The sequence below is a fragment of the Bidens hawaiensis genome, unplaced genomic scaffold (assembly GCF_021521415.1).
Source record: "Bidens hawaiensis isolate Kalapana, Puna unplaced genomic scaffold, B.hawaiensis_p1.1 tig00008141_1, whole genome shotgun sequence".
Taxonomy (NCBI): Eukaryota; Viridiplantae; Streptophyta; class Magnoliopsida; order Asterales; family Asteraceae; genus Bidens; species Bidens hawaiensis.
The window spans coordinates 616,399-626,661 of NW_027491579.1; the positions used below are offsets into that span (position 1 = coordinate 616,399).

A 10,263-nucleotide genomic window follows, 5' to 3' on the forward strand; every position below is an offset into this window, starting at 1 on the left:
ATGCTTATAACACACTAATAAAGTTTTGGGTTTTTTTTATTGTATGTGTAATATTTATTTATGTTTTGTTTTGAACATGTCTTACAATACCATTTTCTTACCAAACGACAATAATTTTGAATAACATGATTCTTTAAAAATATACTATTTTAAACATGAGTAAATACATTGTGCTTAAACCCCTATCAAATCAACATATCTTACAAACACGGCCGAGATGACTATATCGGTCAAGGGGGCCAAATGACCATTGTGTTGGCATCTTAAATATGGTTGTGCCTCGTATAAATTGTAGAAGACAAAAACAACAGAACACTCGGACCTCCTTCAAACCATCCCTAATGGGGCTCGCTATACCAAATAAATGTTTATAATCAACCTAGTAATGCATTAATGCATTGGACCTAGTTACAATTCCTCCAACAAATAATTTTGCACTCATTAAAGTTCATATATTAAATCAATGTTGTAAAACTCGCTAGGCGGTCCCTAGGAGGCCGACCCCCCTGTAGGGAGTACTCGAAGTACTTGGGGAGTACTCGGCTTGTACTCGGACATCATAAGTTTACTAATATTATAACAAAAATAGGTGAATATCAATATAAATAAAAGAAATGCAGTTTTAAATAATAAAATAGTCTAAAAATTACTAATCATTAATTAAAAAAATGATATTTGTTCTTTAATATTAGTGAAAAACGAATTATGTTTTATTGTTTTGAGTCAAAATCGGTCCAAGTTCACCAATAAGATGTGGTTCTGGCTAAAGTTGACCACATTTAACCGATTCTTAGTAACTAGGCGGATTTACAGAAACTCGTCTCAGCGACATACCTTGTAGCGAGTACTCGGCGGCCTTGTAATCCTACTTTTACAACATTGTATTAAATACATGTTACTGGACCTTAGCTACTATGAACGACTCTTCGTCGTTCTATATGCAACCCTTATACCCAATGTTGTAAAACTCGTTAGACGGTCTCTAGGCGGCTGACCCTCTTGTGAGGAATACTCGGGGAGTACTCGGCTTGTACTCAGACATGATAAATATAACGTAAATTAATTATTGGATATTGTATATATGTTAAGATAAACATAATTCACGTCAAAATAAGCATAATTCATATGAAAAAAAAAATAATTCAAAAAAATCATGTTTTGTTGTTATTTTTAATTTTTTACTAAAAAGAAGTAACAAAAAATAAAAATAAAATAAAAAAACTGTGGCCGATTTGACCTTGGAGGCCGAGTAATCCCGAGTACTCCGAGTTTTGACCGAGTTGGACCTTGGGGAGTAATAGTGGCCGAGTTGGGAGAAGGCGGCAAGGTTGATGTCTGATGACCTTGAAACCGCCGATTACAAGGCCTTGGAATTCGACTTTTACAACTTATACACACAATCCGATACGTAAAAGAAAAAAATCTTAAAAGTTTCTTCAAATCTTACAGTCAGCAAATAAATATCCAAGTTCCAACACCTGTTTGTTTCCATCTAAATACCACATACACATGCAAGGATTGAACTCACACCACTTGCAAAGATCACCCATCATTAGTTTCATTTCTTTTGACATTTAGTTTGCATAAACTATCATTATTAAATAAATAGAAACGTGAGAGTTAACTTTTAAGAGATTTCATACCACATGGATAATTCATTTCAAGCATTTATATTATCTACAAAAATTAAATTAAATGAAAAAAAATGAAAAAGGTTAGGAGAGAAATAAAAAAACTAAACGAAACAAGTCGCTAAGACCAAGTTGGTTCAATCCACACATGAGGGAAGACATTTTCCCTTCCAACCCCGACAACTTCTTCATAGTTTTTGCTGCCATGGAACCTTTGATACACGCGTGTTTCAAGCGAATAGAACACTACATTTCCATTCTTGGAATCCAGCCGTGGAAAGAAGATCTTGTTCTGCATCTATGGCGCTTTAGCTTCAACGCGTAGACATGTGGTACTACAAATGTAAATCATATACCTTCCTAAACATGCATGTCTGGTCTGCTGGTGCTCGCGATACGCGACCAAGGGGGTGCTCACCCATCGCGTGGCGCGATGGGTTGGGTGGCTGGGTGATCACAACTTTGAATATTGGTAGTTTTGGCCCCCGAAGTTCGTTTTAAGTGTTTTTAACGCGTTTTAAAGACCGAAAATGATGATTTTGAGACCCAACAAGTGAAACAATATTGTAACATAAAATCTATCATTTTGATTATATCATAAGTTTCGGTTTACATAATAAATTGTTACTAAACGAATACAAACGAGACCCGAAATTAACGAATGTCACAAATCCCAATTTTTTATAGAGTAGTAATTTATTAACCGGCATCTATTCAATCATTATTTACTTCAAATCTTCTTTCTTTAAGTTAAAAACCTAACAACCATGATCAATTTTGATTTAAGCTATCAAGGAAGTTTAATATAAAATGATATGATATTCCTTTAATCCCTCGTTGCTAATGATTTTTTTAAGTTCAACAATTAGGTTATAATAAAAAATATAACGAAGGTTCATATTGTAAACTAAAATTAATTTTATTGTGAAAGAAGACATACAATTGTATAAACTTGTTTTGTAATTTGCAAAGTTTGCACAACTCATTTGATAAATATACAACGGAACCGGTTATGGCCAGAACCGATTAGTGAGATCCGACTTTACCGGTTCTCGAACTGAACCGGTTTACTATAAGAGGTTCCGGTTCTAATTTTCAGTCATTTTCGGTTCCGGTTCCGGTTCGATTCTCGCGATTCTGAACTGTTGCACAACCCTATTGTTCGGTTCGACTTGATTCGAGAACAACCCTATCTTATATACTAATCTATAAAAAACAAACAATTCTATAAAAATCATACCTTCGTTGGATTTCTTTATTATAAAATGAACATGTATTTTATAATAATAACAATAATAATAATAATAATAATAATAATAATAATAATCATTGCGTCATAAACTTTTTGAAACCGAAATTATAACGGTATTTGAATTTTTATAATATTCTATGGGGAATAGTATTATTATTGTTATTATATTTATATGATTTGATTTCATTGTATCCAAACATCTAATTAATTGACCACGGTTTCCTTTATTTTTTTCCCGCCCAATGAAAAATATTCCCGCCCATTGAGGAAAATAAAACCCTCGGTCTCAGTCGTACCATCGGCTGACGGCAACAAACAATGACGGAGAACAACAGCAAGAGAAAGCCTTCGTCTTCGTCTGATTCTGCTGCTGATTTGAAGAGACTGAAAGAGGAAACACAAGAGGCCTTCGTTGAAGTTGATATACCGTCTAGCCGGAGGTCCGGAAGGAACAAGGTTGAAGATGATGATGAGTCACGGTTCATTGGTGAACCGGTTCCTGACGATGAGGCTCGTCGGCGGTGGCCGCATCGATACCTTTCCAACACTATTGTCAGTTTTATCATTTATTTATTTATTTATTTATTTATTGGTGGACGGTGTATAATAATTGTTCAAATCTCAAGTTAATTGGAGAATCACTTCAATTAATATATAATATATATTATACTAAGAATTCGCGTTTTTACCAACCTCCACAGACATTCGATTCATATAAAGTGTCAAATTTCTTCACTTAATCAATTACTGAATTTTTTTTAACTTCAACTCTTTATGTATTAACTAATTAATTAATTAATTAATGTCACACTACATATTGTTTTGAGCTGGTTGAGGCAATTATGGAGCTGTTATATACCTTTGTTTTTGGGATGTTACAGAAGAAGATGGTAACTTATGCAAGTATGGAGACTCCCAAAGGGTAAGTCTCTAACTTAGTAAATAGATTTTGCTCTCGGGATTTGTTTGTTTTTAATTATTATTATTATTATTATTATTATTATTATTATTATTATTATTATTATTATTATTCTATAAAACACTAGAATTGAGCCCCCTAAAGAGTTTATGCAAGCTAAAAGACACTATACCGAAGCCTTGGTTGACGGCGTTGTACATTTCAAACTTGGTGATGATGGTTATGTGCAGGTAATTTGCGCTGGTTGTTTGGCATGCACGCTGTTTCATACTTCTCAAAGTCAGCATGATTAAACTGTTTTCTTTTTTACAGTCTGAAGAAGGCACGGATAGTTACATATGCAGAATTGTTGAAATGTTCCAAGGAGTTGATAATGAACCTTATGTTTGTGCTCAATGGTTTTATAGGGCCAAAGATACGGTAATATCTATATTCCAACAAGCTTTTAGCTAATTTCAATATTTGATACTGATACCTGTAATTATATCTCCATTTCAGGTAATTCAGGATTGCTCTAACCAAATTGATGATAAACGTATATTCCTTTCTGAAGTAAAGGATGATAATCCCCTTGATTGTCTTTTGGAAAAGCTCAAAATCGTGCGGGTTCCTTTAGATGTAAGGACTTGTTTTATCTTTTGAGAATTTGAAACCTGCATGCTATCTTTATCTAACTTATGTTGGGTTTGTTAGGTGGATGTTGATACAAAGAGAGCCATGCTTTCAGATGGACATTACTATTATGACATGTTGTATATGGTACCATTCTCAAGTTATCAAAATTTACCACCTGGTAATTGTTGCTAAACCACAGTTTTTTGGATTCATATGCATATTTTCTATGGTTTTGTGTATCCTAACTATATTTGTATACAGATAATGAAGCAGACGGAAATGAGTCTGATTCAACTGTATCTTCTGAGTCTGATTATAACACAACTGTTGATAAGTCCTCCAATGTTAAAGAGGACAAAAGACCTGAGATGAGAATGCTAGATCTATATTCAGGATGTGGTGCGATGTCCACGGGGCTTTGCCTGGGTGCTAATATGGCAGATGTTAATCTTGTCACAGTATGTTCTTATATATATATTGTGTATTGTTTTGAGTATCATGGGTCTTAATATATTCTGTATCTTTCATTGTAGAGATGGGCGGTTGATTTGAATAAATATGCATGTGAAAGCTTGAAGCTAAATCATCCAGAGACAGAGGTGTGCTTCATTTTTCATACTTTTGCAGTTTTATGTATGGGTTTCGATTTTTGTTTAATGGCATTGTAAACCAATTTTTGCAGGTGAGGAATGAGACAGCAGAAGATTTTTTGTCATTGCTAAAGGAGTGGGAAAGGCTTTGCCAGTCTTATTGCTTAATTGGGGGCGGGGATCCTATGAATGTTGTAAAAGATGAAACAGAAAATGCAGAAGATGATGATGATGATGATGATGATGATGATGATGATGATGATGATCTTGGTGGAGAAGTATTTGAAGTTGACAAGATTTTGTCTATTTGTTTTGGTGACCCAAAGTCAATCAATCAGCGCGGGCTGTATTTAAAGGTACTTCATTTTAACCTGATATCTTTATGCTTTTTTGAAGGTTATGCGTTTTGTGGTTGTTTTTATGTTAGATGTATTAGTTATGTCTGAAATTTAATATAATATGATGCAATTCAAGCAGCAAATATGGTGTGTTGTGATTGTACTGAATTTTTGGATATGAAATTTTGATGTATCAAAACTTCAGAATAAACTTTTGGATATAAATATTTGATGTTTGAAATTTAAAGTAATGTTTTTACATTTAATATGATCCAAAAGACAATTTTAATGTTAAAAAATCACTTCAGATTTAACTTTTGGATATGACTGGTTAAATTACATTTACTGAAGAGATCTTTTTTGTTGAACCGTAGTAAGCATTCAAATGACAAACTTTTTTTGAAAATTAGTGGTAAAAAATGCTCAAGAGTGACAATGTGCGATTGCTGCAACATAATTTAGATTTATTATCTAATAGTTGCAAATTATTTAAACTACATGTTATATTGCACTTATTCACAAAGACTAGTTAGCTTGTTCTTATTATATTCTTGTATAACCAGATTCGTTGGAAAAACTATGGTCCTGAAGAAGACACTTGGGAGCCTATAGATGGCCTGGGGTACATTAATCACCTTTACTTTGTTGCATTTTCATGTGTATATGATTTCATTCAGTTGACCAAAATTTTTTTTATCTGTGATTGTCAGGAGAAGATAAAACAGTTTGTCGTGGATGGTTTCCAATCAAAGCTTTTACCATTACCTGTAAGTACATCAATATTTTATACACTTACACATATAAGATACCATTTGAGAGTATCAACTGTCGACCGTGGTTCTTAATTGTTACTCATTGTGCTTGTCAGGGGGATGTGGATGTTGTTTGTGGTGGGCCCCCTTGTCAGGGTATAAGTGGGTTTAACCGCTTTAGAAATAAAGATGATCCATTGAGCGATGAGAAAAACATGCAGCTTATAGTTTACATGGACATTGTTGAGTATTTAAAACCAAGATTTGCATTGATGGAAAACGTTGTAGATATAGTAAAGTTTGCAAAAGGATTTCTTGGAAGATATGCTTTGGGCCGCCTTGTTTCAATGAACTATCAAGCCCGTATAGGCTTAATGACAGCAGGTTCTTATGGGCTTCCACAGTTTAGGATGAGAATGTTTATGTGGGCTGCCAGGCCTAATGAGGTGACTATCTTTTAATATTATGTAGATTCGGAATTCTTGATTTTGTAGCGCAGTTGTTAAATATATTTTTAACTTTGCAGAAACTACCTCGGTATCCTTTACCTACACATAATGTGGTTACAAGGGGAGCGGTTCCTTTGGAATTTGAGGTAACATTTGATAGCTCATTTATTTAAAAGAATGTAAAAAGAAGAATTCATAATACCCTTTGTTAACTGTAGTTTGCTCAACTAGTGAAATTATTTTTTGCAATCAAATGCTGTTATTCATGATGATGTCAAGGGAGCTGAGTTGGAAAAGGAACTGTTTCTTGGTGATGCAATTTCTGATCTACCTCCTGTAAGTAACTATTTACTTTCTAAAGTTTTTTTATTTTTAATATATTTTTTATTGGTCTTGAGCATTTTTAATCACTTGAATACGAATTTTTAGGTGGAAAATGATGAGAAAAGAGATGAAATTCCTTCGAACATGCACCCAAGACAGAATTCCAGAAGTTTATAAGACTAAGAAAGGAAGGTCTGCGTGATCATTATATCTTTATTTCATCTAGTCTTCCACAGGTGGCATTAAAAAACTAAGCTTGTTTTCATTTGTTATCCAGATATGCCTGGATTTTCTGGTGTAGGTGTTGGTTCTTCAGTACATCATCTGTATGATCATCGTCCGTTAAGGTTAAATGATGATGATTACCAGCGTGTCTGCCAAGTTCCCAAGAAAAAGGTTTGCTACATTCTTAGTTGGATTATTTCACTTCTAGTGTATTAGCTTTATTCATTTCTTGTGTTTTTACAGGGTGCAAATTTTAGAGATCTGAAAGGAGTTCGTGTGCGTAGTGATAATCGTGCTGAATGGGATCCTGATGTCGAGAGGGTATATTTACCTTCAGGAAAGCCATTGGTGAGTTTTGTTACAGACATAGTCACCCTCCCTCATGTGATTCTTTATTAACCATTAATTTAGTAATTTATTATTTTTTTTCTTTTGATACAGGTTCCTGATTATGCCATGACTTTTGTTGACGGCGATCATCAAAGTAGTATTCTTTACTTGCTTTTTATTTATACACAACGTATTATTCGGCTTTTTTTTATAATTTTAATTTTCAATTGATGTGCAGACCGTTTGGACGTTTATGGTGCGATGAAATCGTACCTACAGTTGTTACCAGAGCAGAACCTCACAATCAGGTAAACTACCTAAATATAACTAAAAAAACTTTTTTTAAACTGAATGACAAGGCATGTTTCTCATAAGTAATTAAAACTTTCTTTTCAGGCAATTCTCCATCCTATTCAAAATCGAGTCTTGACAATTCGTGAGAATGCAAGGCTTCAAGGGTTTCCTGACTACTATAAACTTCTTGGCCCCATTAAAGAAAGGTAACAAAAAGACATTACTAATATTTAATTCAATAACATCATCATATTAACAAACCATTTATAGATTTCCAAATTTTATAAACTTTGTCAACGAGATAAAATAGTTTATAAAAAACCTTGCAGATATATACAAGTTGGAAATGCAGTGGCTGTTCCTGTTGCTCGGGCATTAGGTTACTCACTTGCTATGTCATGCAAAGGTACTGCTGCTGAAGGGCCAGTTTTCGTTTTGCCAAAGAAGTTTCCCAGTTTAGAAGCCGTTGCATCCCCTCCTTTAGTAGTTGATGAAAATCAATAACTGTCAACATGATTTAGACATAATTTATTAATTGAGTCAAATGTATTAATTACATTTCATGACATGTAAAAGCTATTAGTCTTTTAACCCGATTGCATTATGGGTCTTTTTTATTTATAATTGAGTAATGTAAACTGGTGTATTTGTATCGGCATTAAAAGCTTTCGTAACTTTTAAATGTTTTTTGTATAATGAGGTATTTGCTTATTCAATCTTTTATGTATAAAAAGGAGCATTGTGAGATGTTTGAACCATTGCCCATGTGGCCATTTTGAATGGTACTTGCTTATGCTACTATCCTTATTCTCTGTGGTTCAATTTTGGTCACCATATATTATATTGCTAATTTAACTATTTGGGTTCGTAAGCCTTGTTTAAGCCTGGTGTATTATTTGAAGTCAAAAGAGGAGACGGGTGCGGGGTGGCTGGACCTAAGCCTAGCCTGGTTTAGATTTTGTTTAATAAGATACAAACTTTAGATTAGTCTATCTATATCATGCTATGTACTCGTAATCTTTGTCGCTCAATAAAGAGTACCTAGTTGTCACTCGTGAATGTAGGTCAATTTAGACGAACCATGTTAAATCTTTGTGTTATTGTTTATTGCTTTCGTGTTTTTGTTCGGTTCGTGTGTGACTGTGTGCTAATCCTAACATTAACTACGTTGGAAAATAAACAAGCTGTAGCTCAATAAAATTCATGTTGCTTGTTAACAGAGTTTGGTTGTCATGAAACTTCTATTTGCAAGTTTCTTATGTGAATCGGTTTAATTCTGTCAATGCTTATTCGCATTTTAGTCTTTAGGTTATAATATTGAACTTTCTACACAAGGTCGTGATCTTTATTGTGTCCAAGGCCATCAAATTTTGCCATTGCCAAAAACTTGCTGTTTTTTTTAAAACAAAAGGGTATTTACTCACGGTGAATTGGCAGTCGATTAATTTGAACATGATTAAACATGAATAATATTTGGCACAACTCACCAATTTTATCAAATTAAGAAAATAACTTAAAACTAAATCAATTCTACATAACCCGAACATGAATTCTTTGGGTTATATAGTGACTCAATTACAATTAGAAACGAACACAAACTCCTATTTGTTGGAAATTAGGCCCAAGAACACAATATTTGATGTCAACCAAGATCAACTATTTCTCTGTTATATTATAATTCTTGACTCTTACAAATTACATAAACCCTAACCATCTATTTATACTAATTCTTGCAAATTTAATTTTGTTCTTGCTATAACCCGAACTGGGTTTCTTGCTCTTACTTCTGATCATAGGATCAAATTACTTGCTCCGAACTTGCTCTGACCAACTTGCTAACCAATTTTCTTGATAAACATTATACTGACCACCTTGCTAATCAGTGTCTGACCTACTTGCTAACCGGTTTTTCTTGCTCCTGACCCACTTGCTAATCAGGTTTTCTTGCTACATACCTACTTGCTGATCTGACTGACCTACTTGCTGATCAGATTTTTCTTGCTACTTGCTGAAACAGACTTGCTTTCTAAAACATGGATTCAAAACGAACTCGCTCCCTTCTTGCAACTGCTACTTTGTTAAAAGAAAAGAACAAAAACAAAGAAAACTACTTTCCTCTCGGCTTGCTTCACTTTTCACACAAACCTTAATTAATTAATTGAGGTGTGTGGTAGTTACTTCTTTGGAACCTAATTCACCATGTAGGATGATTCTAATCTTAGACGTGCTTGCATAGTATGCTAGTTTCAATTTCACCAACTTGCCTGCCTGTGTGCTTCGATTTTTCGTGATGGTGACTCTAAATTAACCAAGCTTTGCTTCACATGGTTGCTTGCTTCTACTTGTACTTTTTTTTCATCGATCACCTTTTTCTTTTTAATTTTTATTGTTCTTACTTTCTTGATTAATTTATTCAACCTTATATTCTTTATTCACGTGATGATCTTGCTTATCGACTACTATAACACCCGAACACATTATTGCATGCTCTCTCTTTTCAGCCCCCACTGCAGCTAACGAGGCTGCACCCTTTTCTAATAAACG

The 10,263-nt window shown here is 33.9% G+C and overlaps 2 pseudogenes across 1 annotated transcript; both read left to right on the top strand.

The window, feature by feature from the left end:
• Nucleotides 1–3,201: 3,201 nt before the first annotated feature.
• LOC143637184 (DNA (cytosine-5)-methyltransferase CMT3-like) lies at nucleotides 3,202–7,665 on the top strand (annotated as a pseudogene). Its single transcript, XR_013154384.1, has 17 exons — nucleotides 3,202–3,435; nucleotides 3,765–3,805; nucleotides 3,930–4,032; nucleotides 4,115–4,222; nucleotides 4,301–4,420; nucleotides 4,496–4,595; nucleotides 4,679–4,875; nucleotides 4,951–5,016; nucleotides 5,100–5,363; nucleotides 5,909–6,112; nucleotides 6,214–6,543; nucleotides 6,624–6,692; nucleotides 6,778–6,882; nucleotides 6,976–7,062; nucleotides 7,148–7,266; nucleotides 7,339–7,443; nucleotides 7,537–7,665. The product of XR_013154384.1 is annotated as a DNA (cytosine-5)-methyltransferase CMT3-like (transcript).
• On the top strand, nucleotides 7,656–8,223 carry LOC143637185 (DNA (cytosine-5)-methyltransferase CMT3 pseudogene; annotated as a pseudogene).
• The last annotated feature ends 2,040 nt before the right edge of the window (nucleotides 8,224–10,263 follow it).